Raw genomic sequence first — 22,789 nt, forward strand, 5'->3', positions numbered from 1 at the left:
AATAGTTCCAACCAGAACACCATGAGAAATAGGAAGAAGAGTGGTCGTTCAGCCCCTCAAGTCAGCTTCCCCATTCAATAGGAATTTAGCTAATTCCACACACCCCACATCCTTTTCCCCATAACCCTTGATTCCGCTACTAACCAACAATCAATCTATATCAGCCTTAAATGCGCACAAGGACACCATCACCACAGGTCTCTGTGACAAGGAGTTCCAAAGGCTCATAACCTCTGAGTGAAAATTCCTTTCCGGCTCAGCTGAGAAGATCATCAGGGTCTTTCCTCCCTCCATTACAGATATTTACTCCACACGCTGCATCCAAAAGGCTAAGAGCATGGTGGAAGACCCCAGACACCCCTCATTCAGACTCTTTCCCCTCCTGCCATCTGGCAGTAGATACCTGAGCATTCGGTCTCTCATGGCCAGACTGTGCAACAGTTTCTTCCCCCAGGCCATCAGGCTCCTTAACACTGTAAGATTGGGTTCTTTCCCATCTGCAATTCTTGGCACAACTTTGAATTGATGCTAGGAAAATGTCTATTGTTCATCATTCTTCTATTACATCATAACTTGTGTGTTTTGCACTTTGTATGCACTTTATGCAGCGTACGATTCTGTAGTTTGTGCTGTCCATGTTAGCACCCTCGGTCCTGGAGGAATGCTGTCTTGTTTTCACCGAATCAGCTGTATATGGTAGAAATGACAAATAGAAGCTACTCTATTCTGTGTCTGTGTAGTGCAGTGGGGTCACCTGAATTGTGATATGAACCCAAGTTCCTGGATGAGGCCATCCCCTTGGGTAACAAACCTGGTCACACTACAGGTGAGCCCACTGCACTACACACACACACACACACTCCTACAGACCCATACACACCCTCTCTCATACATAAGCTCTCTCTGATACACTCACACATACACTCCCACACTCACATGCACACACACACCCTCTCACAGACTTATATCCCTTTACACTCACACATGTACACACACTCTCTGACAGACACTCATAACCCCACTCCCACACACACACCTACATGCACACATACACATATACATTTGTTCGGGTGAATTTGTACTTGCAGAGTTCCATTTTATTTTGCTCAAAAACTGCATGAATCCATGTAAGATTATGTAAATCCATATTTTAGATGAGAATCAGTCTGAACATTGTGGCACAGACAGTCACACACAGGGCACTACACACATTCAATGCATTATCTGGACCGACATGACACCAATTGTTAAAGTTCACTTGAGAATGTAACTTCATAAACGTTCTGTGATTTACACATGAAAGAACTGAAACCAACATGTTCATTCTAAAAGATGAGAGAGTTAGCAAACAATCCAGATCTTTTTCAATATATAATTTCAGTTGCATCACACTGTAAACCTTGGGTATTAATTCTGTGTCTTATGATCTTATACTCCACAACCATCTGATGAAGGAGCAGCGCTCCAAAAGCTAGTGCTTCCAAATGAATCCATTGGACTATAACCTGGTGTTGTGTGATTTTTAATCTTGTACACCACAGTCCGCCACAAGCACCTCCAAATCTGGAGAATCAAGAGTTGTGGGGAAAAAGCAGGAAAATGGAATTGAAGATAATCAGATCAGCCACAATCTCATTGAATCTTGATGGGCTGAATGGCCTACATCTGCTCCTACATCTCTTAGTAAATTCTCTTAATGTACAAATAAAACTCCATTCATTCAGAAAGCTACCTCTGTATCAAGTTGTTTTCAAAGAATTGCCATGGCTCCATACATACTTACAAATCAGTCATCAAACTCTTTGAAACACACAAAAAAAACCACATCTCACTAATTCAGATACATGCGAGCACCACCACCACCAAGCCACTCACCATTCTGACTTGGAACTATATCGCTGTACATTTAGTGTGGTGAGGTCAAAATCCTGGAACTCCCTCCCTAACATCGATTCTTTTTAATTCAACTTTTCTTTCTTTACAATATACCATAAAAAATTTACATCAGCAAATATTATTCAATATACAATTAACAACAAAAATCAACAGCAACAACCAATACAACCAAAACACAACTCTACCATGTGCAAAACAGACACATCAGTAAAGGAAGTTAATGAACAGATAAACAAAACTGCTCAGCACAACAAAACATTAGCTCTCGCCTCCAGGAATGCTCAGTATTGTACACACAATATTCGGAATCCTTCCTTCAAGGACATCAAGTATACTAACTTAGAATGTCATGGCTACATGAAAGCCCTAGTTAAAATGGCAGATAAATCTGTATCCAAGTATTCCAGGAAGGGCTACAGGAATATTCCAGAGATTTCCTGTTTTCCAGTGCACTATTTTGGGAACATTGTGGGGAAAATCATCAGCCTTGGAACCAGAGTCGGGTCCAACAACAGAGTTTATTGTACAAGGAAATACCAGTGCTCTGGGGGGAGAGAGAGAGATTGTGGGTGCATTGTGCTGCATCCAGGTGGCTCCAGGCAGTATCAGTTTGCTCTGCTGTCTCTCTCCATATTGTGGTCCGGCGGCCATCTTGTGTGTCAAGTGGCCAACTGATGGCTCAGTGGCCATCTTGTGTGTCTGTGTGCCTAGTGTCACCCTGCCCCGTGCCATCTCCCACTTCAGGTAGCTTAGTGGTTAGTGCTGTTGCCTCACAGCGCAAGGGACATGAGTTTGATTCCGGCCTCGGGTGATTGTCTATGTTCTTCCCAGTCTGCGTGGGTTTCCTCTCGCTGTCCAAAGATGTGCAAGTTAGGTGAATTGGCCATGCTAAATTAACCATAGTGTTGAGTGAGGTATAGGTTAGGCACATTAATCAGGGGTAAATGTAGGGTAGGGGGTCTGGGTGGGTTACTCTTTGAAGGGTCGGTCTGGATGTTGCCTGGTTCCACACTGTAGGGATTCAATTCTATGATATTTGGAAAAAAAGCACAGAGGGATATGTTCCATAATAAGGCTATGCCAACCCAACAGACCTGTGGCGGGGAGGGGTTCAGAAACTCAACACATTAAATATTTTTCCTAGACTAGAAAGTGAAGGTATTAAAAAGTTTCTTCCCATGAGCATTCAGAGAGGGAATATTGGGTCGGCCCAGGAAGAGAGAGAAAGGGCCGTCTTAACCTTGGCCTTCAAGACCCTCTCTATAACCCCTGCCACAGAACTCCAACACGTACGGGCCTGTGGCAAGACCATAAACAATGAGTGAGAGTACCAATGTTTATCTTACACTTTGGATAGAAGGGGGATGGATTACAGTTCTTTAATGCTCAACATTATGTTTAATGTTCACTTTTCAATTGGCAATGCACCACAAAGATTGATAAGTTAAAAAAGCCAATGACAGGATGGTTTTGGGCAGAGTGATTGGAAACTGGTTGGTCATGTTATCAACCATCCTAGAATATACAGTATACAAGTGGAGTTGACAATCTTAATGTTACCTTAAATCAAGGCTGGTAGATCCAGTGACAGCGCTCTGATGCTAGCATTACTTTGGAGCAAACTCCAAACAGATGCTCTTACAAAATGAAGTAAAATAAAAACAAAGAAGGCTGTGGGATTCATTGGAGCATAGTCATGGAGGAATAAAAAACCAGGGCAGCAATATGTTAAAAGGGGAATCTGAGGATTCAGTTGGGTATGTAACTGTAAAAGTATCTGGGATTAGAGGTTATGTGGCTGGAACTCGAGTGAGAATTTCAATACTTGGCATAGGCGAAGAATTGACTGCAGAAAGTTGACTAAAGTAAATCAAAACTTCTGAGGGAAGTTCAGGTGAAAAGGAAGCATCAATGAGAATTCAAATCAATTCAAAACCAAAATTGGGCAAGAGAAACAAACAAACAATCCAAAGAATTGTGGCTTTTGGAAATCAGAAACAAACACAGAAATTGATGGAAAAACTCAGCAGGTCTGGAGCATCGTGGAGAGAAAGCACAGTTAATGTTTCAGGTCCAGTGACCCTTGTTCAGAACACCTTCTTCAAGTTAAGAGCAAACTTGAACATTCTGTGTGTTTGAAATGTAACTAGCCATTTCCCAGCCTTGCAATCAGAGTTCAGCAGGGAGGCACCAATAACATTTCCTTCCTGCTGAAAAAAAACCAATTTAAATGTACATGAAGAAAATTTGCCAGAATGTAAGACGAAACCGATATCAAAATTGCCTGCAATTTTACAGATTAGGTTGCACATTTGTTTGTATATAATTACAACTATGACAGACAAATGACCCATGTTTGCAGATTAAGTTACATGTATAAATAATTCTTCCTTCACACTAATGTGTAGTTGACAAACATACCATCATTTGACAAGAAATAATGAAAGAAACAGTTTTTATCTTCTTCGTTCTACATGTTTTCGACTAATCTCTCTGCTGGGTTCTCTCCATTACATTGTATCTTTCCCTATTTCCATGAGTTTGATTTTGCCCTCTCAGCATCACTAATTTGATCAATATTAAATTTTGACTTTGATTGTGACATTGACTGACCTTAAGCAAAGACCTTAGCATAATTTGCGTTAGCAGTGGATTCTGTGATCCCAGCAACCTTTCAGTTTCCAGGGACAGATGTTTATCAGGGTCAGAGTGAAGTGGGTTAAAGTGAGGATTAGATGAGAAATGCAGTAATGCCAACCTTGATCTCAACAATCTGGCTCCATCTTTTATGCTTTGCACAAGAGGCACAGCGAGATACTCATTAAGCAGCAGAGGGTTTCTAATTGACAGATTAATCTCCTTATTAATCCCCCTGTCAACTCATTAATGTTTTGCTTCTGATCTTACCAAATTCCAGAAAACTTGACATAGAAATCAGAGCGGCTACTGTTCTGCGTAAATCACCATGAGCTACCTTTAATTTGGCTGCTCATGAAGAAATCTCACAAGCAATCAAATAATGAACCAATGATTAATCTTCATTGCATGTAGCATACAAAGTAAGACCCATCAAGTAAGCAAGTTAAGCCTTACGACCCAATTTGGCTATTACCTGATTAATAGTGTAGTTTGGCTGAGTTTAACCACCAGTGTCTGTCTCTGACATCCAGAGTTTGACCTTCATGCAGTGTTGCTCTTCAAGGCTCTGCAGTCAAAGGGTCCTGGCATTCGATTCTTTCATGGTTTCTCGTCCTTCAGGTCTATGGTGTGACATTATTGATGATCTTCTCGATTCTTTCATTCAAAATGTTAACCATTTCTCTGAAACCATTGAGTGTACAGCTTGCCTTCTAATCAGAAGTAACTTCTTTGTTCCTTGTTACATTTGCCATTGACCGTCTGCTGAAAGAGTCAACTTTCCTGAAATTAACTCCTTACAATCCTGCAGGGCAAATGTTTGTCCTTGTGACATACAACAAACAGTGAACAAACAAATGTCAAAAACAGTTTTGTTGATGTAGCTTAGATTCCTGCTTCTCCCAGGCATGGTAACAGCTTTCAATTCTTGTATAAGTTTGTCTTTGTCACTTAATACTTCATGGCAGACAGAGATCCTGTTGCTTTTTCAATCTATGAACAGTTATTAAATTTCTAATGTTTACACTGTCACACTACCCGGCTGCTTCAGCTCACCATTTGCTCTGAGCTAGCTCCATGTTGGAAACCAGACATCAACATTTCAGGGTGCACTCCATGGACACCAAGTCACATGCAATGCACCGAAGAACTTCATGGGACATCTCCCATCCATTTACAACACATTTTTGGATTGACATGCTGCATCTCTGGCTGCCCTGGCAACTATTATTGTAATGCTGCAGCAAAGACACTGTGCACTGAGTGCCATACACCCAGCTCAGAGATTGGACCAGGCCTTATCTATGGGCTGTTCACTCATTGTCAAAGCACACACTCACTCACCTGAGCTGGGCAGCCAAAGGCATTAGACTGTTAAGTCAGAGAGCCAGGCAATGTTCTGAGGGTTCAGGTTTGAATCCTGCCATAGCCAATGGTGAGATTTCAATTCAACAAAAATCTAGAATGATGAGTCTAATGATGACCATGAAACTGCTGGTAGGGGAAAACCTATCTGGTTCACTAATGTCCTTGAGGACAGGAAATCTGCTGACCTTACCTGATCTGGCTGATATGTGACTCCAGACCCACAGCTATGACGTTGACTCTTAGACAGAGTTTAATTTAGATAAATGTCAAGTGTTGCACTTCAGGAGGGAAAATCAGGCAGGACTTACACACTTAATGGTGAGGTTCTGGGCAGTGTTGCTGAATAAACAGACCTTCGAAATGCAGGTTCATAGCTCCCTAAAAGCAGAGTTGTGGATAGGCAGGGTAATTGAGAAGGCATTTGGAATACTTGCCTTGATTGGTCAGAACATTGAGTATAGGAGTTGGGATGTTATGCTATGGCTGTACAAGACATTTGTTCATCCACTTTTGGAATACTGTGTTCAATTCTGGTCTTGGCACAGAAAACATTTACAAGGATGATGCCAGGTTTGAGCCACAGGAAGAGGCTGAATCGGCTGGGACTATTTTCCCTGAAGTGTCAGAGGCTGAGGAGTGATCTTATAGAGGTTTTTCAAATCACGAGAGGCTCAGATACAGTGAACAGCCAGAGGTCTTTTCCCAAGGTAAAGGAGTCCAAAACTTGGGAGTAAAGGTTAAAAGGTGAGAGTGGAAAGATTTAAAAGAGACCTAAGGGGCACGTTTTCACGCAGAGTGGTTGCATGTATGCGATGAGCTGCCAGAGGAAGTGGTGGAGGCTGGTACAATTACAATATTTAAAAGGCATCTGGATGGGTATATGAATAGGAAGAGTTTGGAGGGATACGAGCCAAGTACTGGCAAATGGGACGAGATCACATTGGGTTGTCTGGGCAGCATGGATGAGTTGGATCGGAGGATCTGTTTCCATGACGTTACCACTCTATGACAGCTCCTGACTCCAGATGTGCAATGGACTCTTAAAGATGGTGCAGATACAAGAGAGGCCGGTGAATTCTAGGATACCCACTGTGTGGCAGGTTACTCTGGGACTGGCGTGCAGTAATGTAGGGGTGGAGTTCAGATGTCCTGGAGTTGAGAAAACTGATCTCCAATGAACACAACCACCTTCCTATGTGTCAGTTATGACTCCAACTAGTGGGAGGCTTAATCCTGATATGCATTGATTCCAGTTTTGCTATGGCACCTTGATGCCACACTGGGTCGAATGAGGCCTTGATACCAAGGGCTGTCACTCTTACCTCCCCTCTGGAATTCAGCTCTTTCGTCCATGTTTGATCCAAGATTGTAATGTGGTCAGGAGCGAAGTGGTCCTGGTGGAACCCAAACTGGGCATCACTGAGCAGGTGCTGCTTAATAGCACAGTTGCTGACATTTTCCGTCACTTTACTGATGATCAAGAGTAGACTGAGGGGATGGTAATTGATCAGTTTGAATTTGTGCTTCTTTTTGTGTACAGGGCATACCTGTATAAATTTCCATATTGTCAGGTAGATGCCAGTGTTGTAGCTGCACTAGAACAGCTTGGGTAGGGGAGCAGCAAGTTTTGGAGCACACATCTTCAGTATTATTGCTGGAATATTGTCAGGGCCCAAAGCCTTTGCAGTATATAGTGCTTCTATTCATTTCTTGATATCACGTGGAATTAACTGAATTGGCCGAAGTCTAGTATCTGTGATGCTACGGATCACTGGAGGAGGAGAAAGTGAGGACTGCAGATGCTGGAGATCAGAGCTGAAAATGTGTTGCTGGAAAAGCGCAGCAGGTTAGGCAGCATCCAAGGAACAGGAGAATCTACGTTTCGTTCCTGAAGAAGGGCTTATGCCCGAAACATCGATTCTCCTGTTTCTTGGATGCTGCCTGACCTGCTGCGCTTTTCCAGCAACACATGATCACTGGAGGAGGCTGAGATGAATCTTCAACTTGGCACTTCTGGCTGAAGATTGCTCTAATGGGTTAGCCTTATCAGATGTGTTCATCTCTTACATCATTGATATATGGAGATATTTGTGGAGCTTCCTTCTTCAATGAGTTGTTTAATTGTCCACCAGCATTCAAGCCTGGATGTGGCAGGACTGGAGAGCTTAGATCTGATCCATCAGTTGTGGGATCGCTTAGTTCTGTCTATCATTTGCTGTTTATGCTGTTTTGCATGGCAGTAGTTTGTAGTTTCACCAAGTTGTCACCTCATTTTTAAATTGGTCTGCTATTGTTCCTCGCATGATTTCCTCAACTGTCTATTGAACCAGGGTTGATCCCTTGGCTTGATGGTAATGGCTGAGTGGGAGATATACCAAACCATACTGGAGTACAATTCTGCTGCTGTTAATGGACCACAGCACCTCATGGATTCTCAGTCTTGAGTTGCTAGATCTGTTTGAAGTCTGTCCCATTTAGCATGGTGATAGTGACACACAACACAATATAAGGTATTCTCAATGTGAAGCTAGGACCTTTCTCCACAAGGGCTGTGCGGTGGTCACTCTTGCTGATTCTGTCATGGACAGATGCATCTGCAGCCAGCAGATTGGTGAGGATGAGGTCAGATATGTTTTCTATCTTATTGGCTCTGCTGCAGACCAAGTCTAGCAGCGATATCCTTTACAATGTGTATCACTGTGAAGATGAATGACTGTGCCTATTTGATATTTTTCTTGTGAAAACATTGGAATGGACCCCAATTTGTAACTGAATATCAGATTTTCAGTTGGAAACTTTTATCTTCATTCATCATCTGTTCAGTTTGAATCATTCAAAGTCAACTTTGTTAGTTCAGCTTTTCTCATGACCCCATATTGGAACCAACATGTGAAAAATCTATTTATCGTAAGCTAGCAAAATATGTACTTATAGATTTGAAATGGAAATGTATAATAATTGTGCAATATTTATTATTTGTGCAATCTTGCCTTTCTAACAAATTAAATGAACAAAATAATTCCAACTGACGGTATTATTGAACAAATCAGATTCCAGAAAGAAACCTGGCTTGTTAAGTAATGCTTTGATTTACTTTGTATGAACAGTCAATAAAATAACTTTAAGGTGAAAGGCAGGAGATTTAGAGGGGAATTGGGAATTTGTTTTTCACCCAGAAGGTGATTGGAATCAAATGCACTCCCTGGGAGGGTAATTGGAGCCATCCAGCATGAAAACAGATCCTCTGGTCCAACTAGTCCATGCTGACTATGTTCTGAAACTAAACTAGTCCCACCTGTCTGTATTTGGTTATATACTTGCAAACCTTTCTTATTCATATACTTATCCAAATGTCTTTTTAAATATTGGAACTATATTTGCACCCTTCACTTCCTCTGGCAGTTTATTCCACACATTAACCACTCCCTGTGTAAAAAACGTTGCCCCGCATGTCCTTTTCAAATATTTCTGCTCTCACCTTAAAAATATACTCCCTACTTTTGAACTCCTTACTTTAGTGAAAAGACTTTTCGTACGCTTCTAACTGTGCATCTCATGGGGAATTGATTTAGCTCAGTTGGCTGGATCCCTGGTCTTCAGAGCAGTCTAATGCTAACAGCATAGGTTGTGTTTCCATCACCGATTTGAGGTTACCATGAAGGACTCTCTTTCTCAACCTGTCTTCCTTCACCTGAGGTCTGGTGGCCCTCAGGTTAAATCACCACCAGTTGCTTCTCTCTCGACCTGAAATAAAGATCCTCGACCTGAAATGTTAACTTTTTTTCGGCCCAGACCATTTGCATATATCTAGAATGTTAAATCGCCCTTGCAGTTTCCAAAATCCCAATATTATTCCACACTTAGAAGATACTTCAGTGATTTATAGTTATACTTTTCTTTCTTATGGTTGTATCTCTTGTTGCAAATTGTTGCCCTCTAGTGTCCTTTATGTATTTAGCACAAGGTTTTCATGAAGGGGAATGAGTGGTACCTCTAAGTGTTATCCAACAGCAGTTATAACCACACTAATCTGCTCAGTGATGCTCAGTTTGAGTACTATCATACCCACTTCCCTCTTAACTTGGTTAAAAAAGGAGTTGAATTCAAGGAATAAACATGGAAAATGCTGGAGAAACTCAGCAGGTCTCGCAGTATCTGTGGAGAGATACACAGAATTAACAATTTGTATTCAGTATGACTCTTCTTCAAACCGGAAAATAGAGCATAATACAGTAGAGCACAGGAACAGGTCCTTCGGCCCACCACATCTGTGCTGACCATGATGCCAGTCTAAACTAATCCCATCTGCTTACACATGGTCCATATTTCTATTCCCTTACTGTTCATGTGTGTCTAAACGTTTCTTAAATATTGGTATTATATTTACTTATGGAGCATATTTACCATGTGCTCCAGGCACCAATACCCCCATGTAAAAAAACTTGCCTTGCACATTTCCTTTCAACTTTTCCTCACTTTCCTTAAACATATGCTATTTGACATTTCCACTCTAGAAAAAAAAACTCTGGCTATTCACCCTCATGTTCCCTCATAATTTCACATATTTCTATCAGGCCAATCCTCAGCCTCTGATGCGATTGCGAAAACAATCCAAGTTTGTCCAACCACTCCTTACAGCTAATACATTCAAGTCCGGGCAAAGTCCTGGTAAACACTCTTTTACTCCAAAGCCTCCACATTCTTCCTCCAGCATGGCAACCAGACCTCACACAATCTTGCAATGTAGCTTAATTAAAGTTTTACACAGCTGCAACATGACTTACCAACTTTAATACTCAATGCCCCAACAAATTAATGCCAGCATGCCATGCATCTTTTTTTGTAATGACCTCAACCACTTGTGTTCCAATTTTTGGGGAACCAAGGACATGTAACCCCCAATATTCCTCCATTGATAAATGCTCCTAAGGGTCCTGTCAGTTCCTGTTTATATTCCTCTTGCATTTACTCGCGCAAAAGGCATTACCTCACGTGAGCAGATTAAACTCCATCTGCCATTTCTCTGCCCAACTTTCCAAATGATGTATATCCTCCTGCATTCCTTAATAACCATTCTTGCTGGTTACAACTCCACTAATTTTCTGCAAACTTACTAATCAGAGCATTATCACAGACATCTAGTCAGACTGACACCCTCATAACATAACTCCACATCTATCCTCTGTATCTACAAACAAGCCAATTTTGTATCCAGCATCACAACTCACCATAAATTCCATGTGAATTGCAACTAAGGAACATTGGCTATTCTCCATTCTTCTGGGATGTGACATGTGACTAAAGTGAATATAAAGATCTCTGCCAAGACCCCATGCAATCTCTTTCTCTGTCTCTCTCAGTATCCTTTCAAAGATCCCATCAGGCTATCAGGAAATATTTACATTAAAGTTTTTGACCCTTCCTCCTTCTTAATATCGACACACCCCGAGATGTCAAAATACGCCCCCTCCCCTCAATCTTACCATCATCCATGTCCTTGTTAATGAAAATGAAAGTGAAGTACTCACTTAAAGACCTCAATTGCTTCCTCTGGCTCCATGTATAAATTCCCTCCTTTCTCCTTGAATAGGCCTACCCTGAGCCTAGCTACACCCTAACTCCTAATAAACATGTAAAATGCCTTAGGATTCTCCTTAATTTTTTTGCCAAGGACATTTCATGGTGACTTTTAGCTCTCTTAATTTCTTGTTTGATTTATTTCTTACTTCCTTTACATTCCTCAACAGTAATGTTTCCTAAACATTACTTATGTTTTTGATTAAATTATCCTTTTTATACTTTTGATGGAGACAGAGGAAGAGCAAGAGGTTGGTTTATGTCAAAGGGCTTGATAATGGTGATGAAAAACAAGAATAGATGTTAAATTGACGTGAAAGAAGGCGTGAAAGGAACAGAATGAATCATCTCTACTAAGAGCAAAGAAAATACAGCCACATATGAAGGCAAAATAATGCAGAAGCTGGAAATCTAAACAAAACATTGTGGAGACTACAAGTCTGAAACAAACAGAGAATGTTGTAGAAACTCAGCAGAACTGGGAGTATCTATGGAGAGAGAAATAGTTAATATTTTGAGTTTGATATGACTCTGCTTCGGAACAGAAGTAGTCATACAAGACTTGAAGCATTAATTCTGTTTCTCTCAAGACACAGACAAGACTGTGGGAGGGAGTGGGGAGGAAATAATGTGACAAAATAATGTTGTTAGTTTCTGAACTCGAATTATTCAATGTTAAGATCTTTAGGCTGTTAAGTGTCCGAGTGGAAAATGTTTTTTCTTGAGCTTTCATTAGAACATTTCAGCTATCCAGGGACAGAAGTCTTAGCATGAGAGCAAGGTGTTTAGTGATATGGTAAGCAACTGGAGAGGTCAGGATCATTCCTGAAGACATAGAGACAAAGTGGTCACCCTGTCTGTGTTTGGTGGCATCAATGTAAAAGGAGACTGCATTGTAAACACCAAATTCAGTAAACTGCATTGAAAAAACTACAAACAATACCTCCTTCACTTGAACGTTGACTCTGGAGTCTTGGACAGTGATGAGGGAGGTGGTGAATGAACAAGTGCTATGCATTATGTGATTGCATTGGAATTGCGATGGGGAACTGAGGACGTGTGAGAAGTGATGGAGGTGTTAACAAGGGTTTTACAGTGGGAATGGTTCCTGCAGAATATTGAGTGGATAAAAGGGGAAGTGTGTTTGATGGGAGTGCTGCTGGAGGTGGCAGAAATGGTGGAGGATGATCCTTTGAATGTTGACATCAGTGGATTGTCAAGTCAGAGCAAGGGGAATCCTATTGTTGTCCTGGAAAGGAAGAGTGCCGGTGAGGGTGCAAGTGTCGGAGGTGGGCTGGACGGAACTGAATGCTCTGTCAACCTCAATGTGTGGAGGGAGTCCTATGTTGAGGATAAAATGAGGTTATGTCAGAGACAGCCTGATGGATGGTGGTATCATCAGAAGAGATGCGACAAAAAGGAGAAAGTGGCATCTGTACAAGGTTCTGGTGAGATCATCCTGGAGAACCGTGAGCAATTTTAGTTCCATTATTTAAGGAAAGATATTTCATTGGAGGCAGCTCAGAGCAGGCTCACTGGGATGATCCACAGTATTTGAAGGATTGTCTTACGAGCAAAGGTTAGACTGGTTTGGACTCCACTCACTGGAATTTAGAAGATTGGGAAGTGATGTCATTGAGACATATAGGAGTCTCAAAGGGCTAAACACCAAAATGCTGAGATAATGTTTCCCTTCATAGGAGAGTCTCAGACTGGGGGCATAATCTCAGAGTAAAGGTGTACTACCTTCAATTAATTTATTGTCACGTGTATCGAAGTGTAGTGAAAAATTTTGTTTGTGAGCAGTACAGGTAGATCTTATGTAAGCATGACATACAGATCACAGGATGCTTAGACAGAGTGAGGCATACAAGGTTACACTGCACAGGAGGTGCCTCCAAGCAAGATCAACATTATTTGAAGTTATGATTTGGAGATGCCGGTGTTGGACTGGGGTGTACAAAGTTAAAACTCACACAACACCAGGTTATAGTCCACACTTCGAAAGCTAGTGTGCTTCCAATTAAACCTGTTGGACTATAACCTGGTGTTGTGTGATTTTTAACTTTATTTGAAGTTAGTGAGTTTAATAAGGCTAATAGCAGCAGGGAAGAAGCTGAGACTGCGAAGAGGATGATTTTCTTCGAATCATAGAGATGTACAGCATGGAAACATACCCTTCGGTCCAACCCGTCCATGCCGACCAGATATCCCAACCCAATCTAGTCCCATCTGCCAGCACCTGGCCCATATCCCTCCAAACCCTTCCTATTCATATACTCATCCAAATGCTTCTTAAATGTTGCAATTGTACCAGCCTCCACCACTTCCTCTGGCAGCTCATTCCATACACGTACCACCCTTTGCGTGAAAGAGTTGCCCCTTAGGTCCCTTTTATATCTTTCCCCTCTCACTCTAAACCTATGCCCTCTAGTTCTGGACTCCCTGACCCCAGGGAAAAGATTTTGCCGATTTACCCTATCCATGCCCCTCATAATTTTGCAAAACTCTATAAGGTCACTCCTCAGCCTCCGACGCTCCAGGGAAAACAGTCCCAGCCTGTTCAGCCTTTCCCTGTAGCTCAGATCCTTCAACCCTGGCAACATCCTTGCAAATCTTTTCTGAACCCTTTCAAGTTTCACAACATCTTTCCGATAATAAGGAGACCAGAAATGCATGCAATATTCCAACAGTGGCCTAACCAATGTCCTGTACAGCCGCAACATGACCTCCCAACTCCTGTGCTCAATACTCTGACCAATAAAGGAAAGCAAACCAAACACTTTCTTCACTATCCTATCTACCTGCAACTCCACTTTCAAGGAGCTATGAACCTGCACTCCAAGGTCTCTTTGTTCAGTAACACTCCCTAGGATCTTACCATTAAGTGTATACGTCCTGCTAAGATTTGATTTCCCAAAATGCAGCACCTCACATTTATCTGAATTAAACTCCATCAGCCACTTCTCAGCCCATTGGCCCATCTGGTCCAGATCCTGTTGTAATCTGAGGTAACCCTCTTCGCTGTCCACTACACCTCCAATTTTGGTGTCATCTGCAAACTTACTAACTGTACCTCTTATGCTTGCATCCAAATCATTTATGTAAATGACAAAAAGTAGAGGGCCCAGCACCGATCCTTGTGGCACTCCACTGGGCACAGGCCTCCAGTCTGAAAAACAACCCTCCACCACCACCCTCTGTCTTCTACCTTTGAGCCAGTTCTGTATCCAAATGGCTAGTTCTCCCTGTATTCCATGAGATCTAACCTTGCTAAGCAGTCTCCCATGGGGAACCTTGTCGAACCCCTTACTGAAGTCCATATAGATCACAGCTACTGCTCTGCCCTCATCAATCTTCTTTGTTACTTCTTCAAAAAACTCAATTCGTGAGACATGATTTCCCACGCACAAAGTCATGTTGACTATCCTGAATCAGTCCTTGCCTTTCCAAATACATGTACATCCTGTCCCTCAGGATTGCCTCCAACAACATGTCCACCACCGAGGTCAGGCTCACCGGTCTATAGTTCCCTGGTTTGTCTTTACCACACTTCTTAAACAGTGGCACCACGTTTGCCAACCTCCAGTCTTCCGGCACCTCACCTGTGACTATCAATGATACAAATATCTCAGCAATCACTTCTCTAGCTTCCCACAGAGTTCTCGGGTACACCTGATCAGGTCCAGGGGATTTATCCACTTTTAACCATTTCAAGATATCCAGCACTTCCTCCTCTGTAATCTGCACATTTTGCAAGATGTCACCATCTATCTTCTCTCTGGAGGGATGTGTGTCATTGGAACTCATTGCCACAGAGAGCTACTGAGGCAGAGTCACTGTGTACATTTAAAACTCTTCATCCGTGTGTGTGGGGTGGAAGGGTGGGCGGAATTTGAGGAATATCACATCAGCCATAACCTTATTGAAGTAGACAAGCAGGAGGCTGGTAGAACAAAGCAAGCCAGACACCATCAGGAAGTGAAGTGAACGTTTCGGGTGTAACGGTTCTTCAGAACTGCGGTGGATGTAACGAGAGCTGGGAGGAAGGAATCCGGTTTGTAGCTGGAAGGAATGTCGAAAGTGAGGACTGCAGATTAGAGTCAAGATTAGAGTGGTGCTGGAAATGCACAGCAGGCCAGGCAGCATCCGAAGGAGCAGGAAAATCGATGTTTCATCAGGAATGCTGGAAGGAAGGGTCAGTAGACTCCAGTAGCCGGGCGGGGGGGTCTGACGCTGTTGCTGGTTCTCACGGCTTCTCCTCTCCCCGAACCCGCCGCCGCTCCCTCGGGGCGCTCGAGGCTCGGCCGTTGGGGTTCAAACCGCCCGCGCTTTCCGCTCCTCCAATCAGCGCCTCAGTCCCCCTTCCCTCGCGCGCCCTTCCCTCCCGTTCCGTTAGGATTTGAACCTGGAGCTCGAGCTCCGCCGACCTGGCAATTGACTCGGTCTGTGCCGCGGGGGAGGTGGCGATGTCCTCCCCCTCCCCCTTCTCCCTCCGCTGATAACGAAATATAAAACCCTTTCCGCTCACATTCGTAAATCCGAGGAGCAAAGGAGCGACCACGGTCACTGGAAAGCTGGGCAAGGGAGGAGAGGGGAGGAGATGGATGGGGAGCGGGTACTGTGAGAAACAAAGCTCACTCACTTCAATAGTTTCAGTCTGAGACAAGATCTGAATCAGTTGTGTCATTTATGTTGCCCTTGCAAGAGGGTGCGATGTCCACTGTCTACAAGGCAGGGACACACACACTGAATTCAACGAATACACAATATTTATGTAATTTGGTTCCTATTTTTTTATCCCATTGCTCCTCCCCGTTTACATCTCCCACCTCTCTAAGACCGGCGCCCATTACTCCTGTTTATCTCTTGCCTTATCCGGCCTTGTCTGTGACAAAATGCTTATTCTGGCCTCACAAGGCCGTTTGACCACATCCCACTGTGGCCCATTGTTAGGTATTATCTACTCCCTCCATCTGTGCTTTCCCCAACCATACTGATCCTTATGACCTTCTAATTGGGGTTTGTTCCTGTGTTTCTGTAAAAGTGGGAAAAAGATGCTTATAACTACTGCTGTACAAGCATATCTGGCTTAATCTACATCCTCACAGCACCTTATCTATTTGTCTGTAACATCTACCATTGTTTTGCAGTCACGTTTCATTCTTGCATACAATTTTAGCTAATACAATAACAATTATGAATTTCCTCCACATAGTTTGCATTCTCGTTGACTCAGCTCTTAGTTGAAACAATTACACACTGGTGTGAGTTCATTTACCTTGCATAAGTAATTATAATTGCAGAAGTAACACTACTTTACCTATATCCCACAGGTACCATCACGGAGAATTCTCTTTACCCCCCCATTCCTTCAAACAGAGTAATTTAAAGCAAAAATCAGGAAGAAAGAAATCTCGGATGAAAGAAATCCCAGAAAGAGGAAAAGCAAAACACCCGAAGCGCGTCGAGCGAAGCGAATGAAATCGATAAGTAAGTGATGCGCGAGAATGAGATACCGGAGTGGGTCAGAATTAATCTTAATTCTCGAAACTGCTTTGTGACTCGGTCTGCCTGAGGTGAAAAATAAATTGGTAGATAATCTCTCCAGTGACCGTGGTGTTGACATTTGACAACCCTCCCCCAAATCCCTATAAGCCATCCCATAATTCATACTCCGTTAAATAACCAGAGCTGCCTTAAAAGGATGTGTCTATTCAAGTTAAAAAAGACTTCTAGTGCATGAATAATGGCCGAATCCAAGGTCACAGATATTAAGTGTAGGATTTTTTTTGATAATTTATTGCAACCTAATGTTGAACTGAAACTTCAACTGTCCTCCATAAATCACTTTTAAAAGAGATTAGTTAGAAACTGATAGGCAGTCATAAAAAGAACAGGAGTTAACATTTTATTTCATAATCGCCGTAAGTCCTTAACGTTAAAAGAAATCATGTTAAATTTCCATAATAGAAATCAGATTCAAAACAGTCCCGGATCTCAAGCTCCAGGGAACAAAGCACAAACATTCAATCACCAACAAACAAATATGCATTGAAACCGAATCACAAAGGGTTAAACTTTCTACCAGCTGTACAGCTCCTTTCTCTCTCTCACACATACACACATACCATATCTCAGACACTTTCTGAGCTTTCCGCAACAACTCCTGTAGAGGCTCCTTGCTCCTCCCCTCTAGCTTTTGAATCTTTTTCTGGATGTCTGGCCATGATTTAGTTACAAAGCGTACCCTCAGTAGCCCTTCAGCTACTAGCCCTTCCGACACAAAGCATAATCTGATCCCTCCTGACTCTAAGGCTGTTTTCTGTTGACATATAAATTCAAATATTTACAAACATAGTCTTCGTCCGACCCGTACTTTGGCCAGAAGATGATGGGATGAAGAATGGATTCCTTAGTCCATACAAAGCAACAATATTTCATCACCCTTTTCATAACTTTTCCCCCTGTACAAGTATTATTTTTCCAATTCCACAACATCCTGCCCAACGGACTTTCTGGAGGTATGTTGTCAGGGACCCCGCCTCCATTTCCATTTCCTTTTTTTTACCAGAGGCTTTTTCTTTACCCTCGGCACAGCCCAGATTGAGTTCCTTCGTTAGTCCCTTATTAACTACTAGAACTCAATCCCAGCCACCAAGGCAGTACTTAAAAGTCAATTTTCCTACCTTGGTCCGTGCACAGAATTGCCTGGCTCAACGTCCCCCTGTGCCTACTTAAATTTTCTATTTCACAACCTTTCGCCTGGTTCAGATAGACTCTCATCAGATCTCGATCAGTCAACCAGAAGGGGGAACCCACCTCCGAGGAACACGGGACCGTTCTAAAAGGAACGGGATGCGTCTTCCCAGCCATCGACGGTGCCTACCTCACTGGTGATGATGGACACCCTGAACGAGCGCTCAAATTGTGAGAAACAGAGCTCACAATGTAATAAATTTCAGTCCGAGTCAAATTCTGAAGCAGCAAATTTTATTGAAACGTTGTTGCAAGACGGGTGTCGAACAGGTAGGCACCCCAATCCAAAAATTACTCCACAGTTTATACAGTTTAATTGAGTCTCTCTCAGTACTTCCCCGTTTACCTCATTGGCCTTCCAGCCTATCAATATTCCTTATTGTGTTCTGCCCCGCCTAGTTGCATTCCACCCTTGTTTACTTCTCCCCCTACACCAAGCCGGGCGACCCTTACTCTTATTTACTCTATCCCTTATTTGTAGCTAATTTGGCTCGTTTCAGTGCTTACATGAGGGCAATATGTCAAGTTGGCATAACGCAATGTTCTTTGCACCTTATCTATTTGCCTGTAACATCTTCCATTGTTTGCAGGCACATTTCATTCTTGTATATACATTTTAGCCAATGCAAAAGCAATTATGTATTTCCTTCGCATAGTTTTCATTCTTGTATGCACATTTTAGCTAATGCAAAAGCAATTATGTATTTTCTTCACATAGTTTTTATTCTTGTTAACTCAGCTCTTGGCTGAAACAATTATACACTGGTGTTAGTTCTTTTACCTTGCATAAGCAATTATGATTGCAGAAGTAACACTGCTTTACCTATATCCCACATTTGACAACCCTCCCCCAAATCCCTATAAGCCATCCCATAACTCAAACTCTCCTAACCACGTTACAAATCACACAACACCAGGTTATAGTCCAACAGGTTTAATTGGAAGCACCACCTGATGAAGCAGCAGTGCTTCCAAAGCTAGTGCTTCCAATTAAACCTGTTGGACTACAATTTGGTGTCGTGTGATTTGTAACTTTGTACACCCCACTCCAACACCGGCACCTCCAAATCATGTCTCCTAACCACGATTGTATGGTGTTGTCCTGAAAGCTGGACAGTCTAACACTGGCATCTCCAAATCATCTCTCTTAGCCACGATCTACAACACCTTGTCCCAAGTGTTTTCTTCCCTCCTCCCTACTTTCCAGACTCTGCCTTTTTTCCTATTTCCCGTCCTCAATCTCTCTCTCTTTTGTGTGCCTTTTCTCGCCCTCCATTCCTGACCTTCCATCTTCCTCAACAACATTTCCTTCTCCCACAATCTCAACCCCCTTTGTAAAAGGACCCTTCCTCCCTCTTCCCCGATTCTCCTTTCTCATTTCCTGTGTCACTCCCCCTCGCTTTATCAACTTCTATGTTCACTCCCCATCTCTTCCCTTTGAGTCTTGCTCTCTCATCTTGTTCTTTGTATTTTCTCCTGCTCTTACTTGGTCCTACACCCATTCCCAACTCCGCACACCTTCTCACCTTCCCTATCCACTTCATCGCTCTCCCCTCACATATGCTTACGCCTCTAGCTCTCTCTCAAGCTTCCCGATTTCCAACCAAACATCCCACCTGCCCCTCCCTCCCACCCACCTGATCCTCCCCACTTACCCTATCCCATCCCCTCATTGCCCCACCATGACCCCTGTTTGCCCCCATGTCTCCTCCCCCACACCCATGCCCCTCCCTCCTCCCCCACACATCTCCCCCATCCCTTTCACCCATATCCTACCTCCTTCGTTCCTCTCCCCGACACACTACCTCTCTCCCCAACACACCTCCCCCAGCCCTCTCCCTCACATACCCTCCCTCCTCCTTCCTACATCTCCCCCACCTCTCTCCCCCCAGAACCTTCCCTTGCCCCTCTCCCCATCCGTCCCTCTCCTCTCCACCATCCCCTCCCTCTCTCCCCTCCACCTTCCCCTCACCTCTATATTTTGAGAACAAATCAACTACAGCACTTTTGTACGGACAAAATATTTCTTACTCCAAATTCTAAATACAAATAAGATGTTTCTAAAATGAATTTACCTATGCTGTGAGAACATCCTCAGTTTATAACCATAAACTTCTGCTTTAAAATTAAAGCTGAAACACATTACAAGTATTTCCAAAAATTTTAACAAGTGTTCTATGAAGGATGCCCTAATTTTCCTTGAATTCTTTTTAACTATCGGGTGGGTTACCACCACCTCACACTATATTGCAGTGGGTGGTTGTGATTTAGTATATCGGGGTGGATGCCTTCTCCCTGTATTTTCTACCTTATCGTCATTGGTACCAGCTGCAGTAACTGACTTAAAGGTTCACCTTATATAAACATGAACTCATCCGCATAATTGCAAACTTAAAATGGTGGTGATCATTTCCTTCTCTTCTCTTTCCCTCTTTTGATCTATCCACCAGCTACTCTGTTCCGCAAGTGCGTTATACGGGTTCCACCATCATTGTGCATTTTCTTAACTAATTTTTGCCTGTTCTGTGATGAAACTTGTGATGGAATATTCCGATTTTCCTTTTTCACTTTCCTGCCTATCGCCTTGTGGTCGGTTTTCAAATCATTTATATACATAAGATAACCTTGCCTGCACCTCTTTCCTGAATTCCTCCCATCCTAGCACAGTTACTCCTGCCTGAACATGCACAATTCTATCTTTGGTCCAGGTGCAGTTAATCTTACGCAGATCTGACTAACTCCAGCATGGCCTGTCTAGCGTTGATTTGGCTTCTCTCACACCCTTGACCCCAGCATGGATTATCCAATGCGGAATTGGTTTAACCTCTCTGGGTTTCTGTCCAATATCTCCTAACTTGAGTACTCCTTTCAAATTGATTTAGCACTTGACCAGATCAATTTCAGGCCCACTGCACTAACTATGGATAGTAAATAAAGTACGCTGACCCCTTTTGCAGTCACTTTCTGATGATCCAGTATGAACAACCTGCCTGCAGTACCAATTGTTTAAGGACATTCAGAATCATCAAATCCCCAAATGTGGTCGCAGGTCATTCAGTCTATGCCAACTCTTGGAAGAGCAACCCAACCAGAACATCCAGAGGAAACCTGCACAGGCACAGGGAGAATGTGCAAACTACACACAGGAAGTCACTCAAGGGTGGGTTTGAACTGGAGTTGTGAGGCAGCAGTGCTAACCACTGAGGCACCATGCCACCCAACATTATTTTAGGAAATAATCTTAGGTACAGTTTTAACAATTATTTATTGAGCCAACCTAGCCAAGAGAGCATTCTGAGCCAGTACTCTGTCAACCAGCAAGAAATGTCAGATATTTAAACATTTACTAATGAGACTGTCGGTGGAGGAGGCCTGGGTGGGTCAGCGAGAGAAGAAGTTGTGGAGGAGCTGGAAGGCAGGGATGGAGTCTTGAAAGTATGTGGGGAGTCCCTGGACCAAGGAGGACAGGACAGAGTTCCAGGAAAGGATTTCCAATTCCTCAGCCCCCAACACCTATTCTTTACCATATACATTCAGTCCCTCTACACCTGCATTCTCCATGAGGAAGGCCCCAAAACCCTCTGTTTCTTCCTCTCCCACTGATCCACCCAATCCCTCTCCACCTACACTCTCATTCGATTGGTGGAACTGGTCCTCAGAGTCACAAAACGTGTGGCATTAGAAAAGCACAGCCAGTCAGGTAGCATTCGAGAAGCAGGAGAGTTGATGTTTGGAGCATGTCCTGATTAGGGACAACTTATTTCAATCCTCGCAAGTCCTGCAAACCAAAGAGGTGGTTATGGGTACCTGCTACCTATGTCTGCCTCTTTATATGGAACAGTCCCTCTTCCACAGCTACGCTGGCACCATCCCTACTTTTTCAGCCATTTTGGTACTACACGATTACTGTATTGCCACTGCCCCGTACTCCTATGAGGAGATTGAACAGTTTATCTATCACACCAATAACTTCCATCCTGACCTCAAATTCACCTGGACCATTTCCAACACCTCCTTCCCCTTCCTGAACCTCTCTGTCTCCGTCTCTGGCAGCCAACTTAACACTGACATCTGCTTCAAAGCCACTGAGTCCCACAGCTTCCCTGAGCTCACCTCCCCCGGTAAAGACACAACCCCTTACTCCCAATTCCTCTGCCTCCACTGTATTTGCTCCCAGGATGAGTGATTCCATTCCAGGAAATCCCAGATGTCCTCCTCCTTCTAGGACCATAATTAACCTTCACTATTATCAACAATGCCCTTACTTGCATCTCCTCCATTTCCTGTTCCTCTGCCCTCGAGCCTCAACCCCCAACCATAACAAGGATAGAATTTCCTGGTTCTCACATTCCACCCCACTAATCTCCAAATCCAGCATATTATTCTCCACAATTTCACCACGTACAGTCAGACCTACTACAAAAAATATATTTCCCCTCCCCACTCCTATCTGCATTCCATTGGGACCATTCCCTCCGTGAATCCCTTGTTAGGTGTAACCAACCAACCCCCTCTCCACACCTTTCCCTGTTGCCGTAAGGGGTGGAAAACC

At 43.1% G+C, this 22,789-nt stretch overlaps 1 long non-coding RNA gene across 1 annotated transcript in view; it reads left to right on the top strand.

Annotated features, from left to right (window-relative positions):
* LOC122541374 (uncharacterized) overlaps positions 1-22,789 on the top strand; it is a 59,570-nt gene that overhangs the window by 27,131 nt on the left and 9,650 nt on the right. The window contains exon 2 of the long non-coding RNA XR_006309586.2: positions 16,815-16,971. This is a non-coding gene — a long non-coding RNA (uncharacterized LOC122541374). The remainder of the gene's footprint in view (positions 1-16,814; positions 16,972-22,789) is intronic.

The sequence above is a fragment of the Chiloscyllium plagiosum genome, unplaced genomic scaffold (genome assembly GCF_037043375.1).
Source record: "Chiloscyllium plagiosum isolate Xiang-an unplaced genomic scaffold, Cpla_swu_hap1 HiC_scaffold_35, whole genome shotgun sequence".
Lineage (NCBI taxonomy): Eukaryota > Metazoa > Chordata > Chondrichthyes > Orectolobiformes > Hemiscylliidae > Chiloscyllium > Chiloscyllium plagiosum.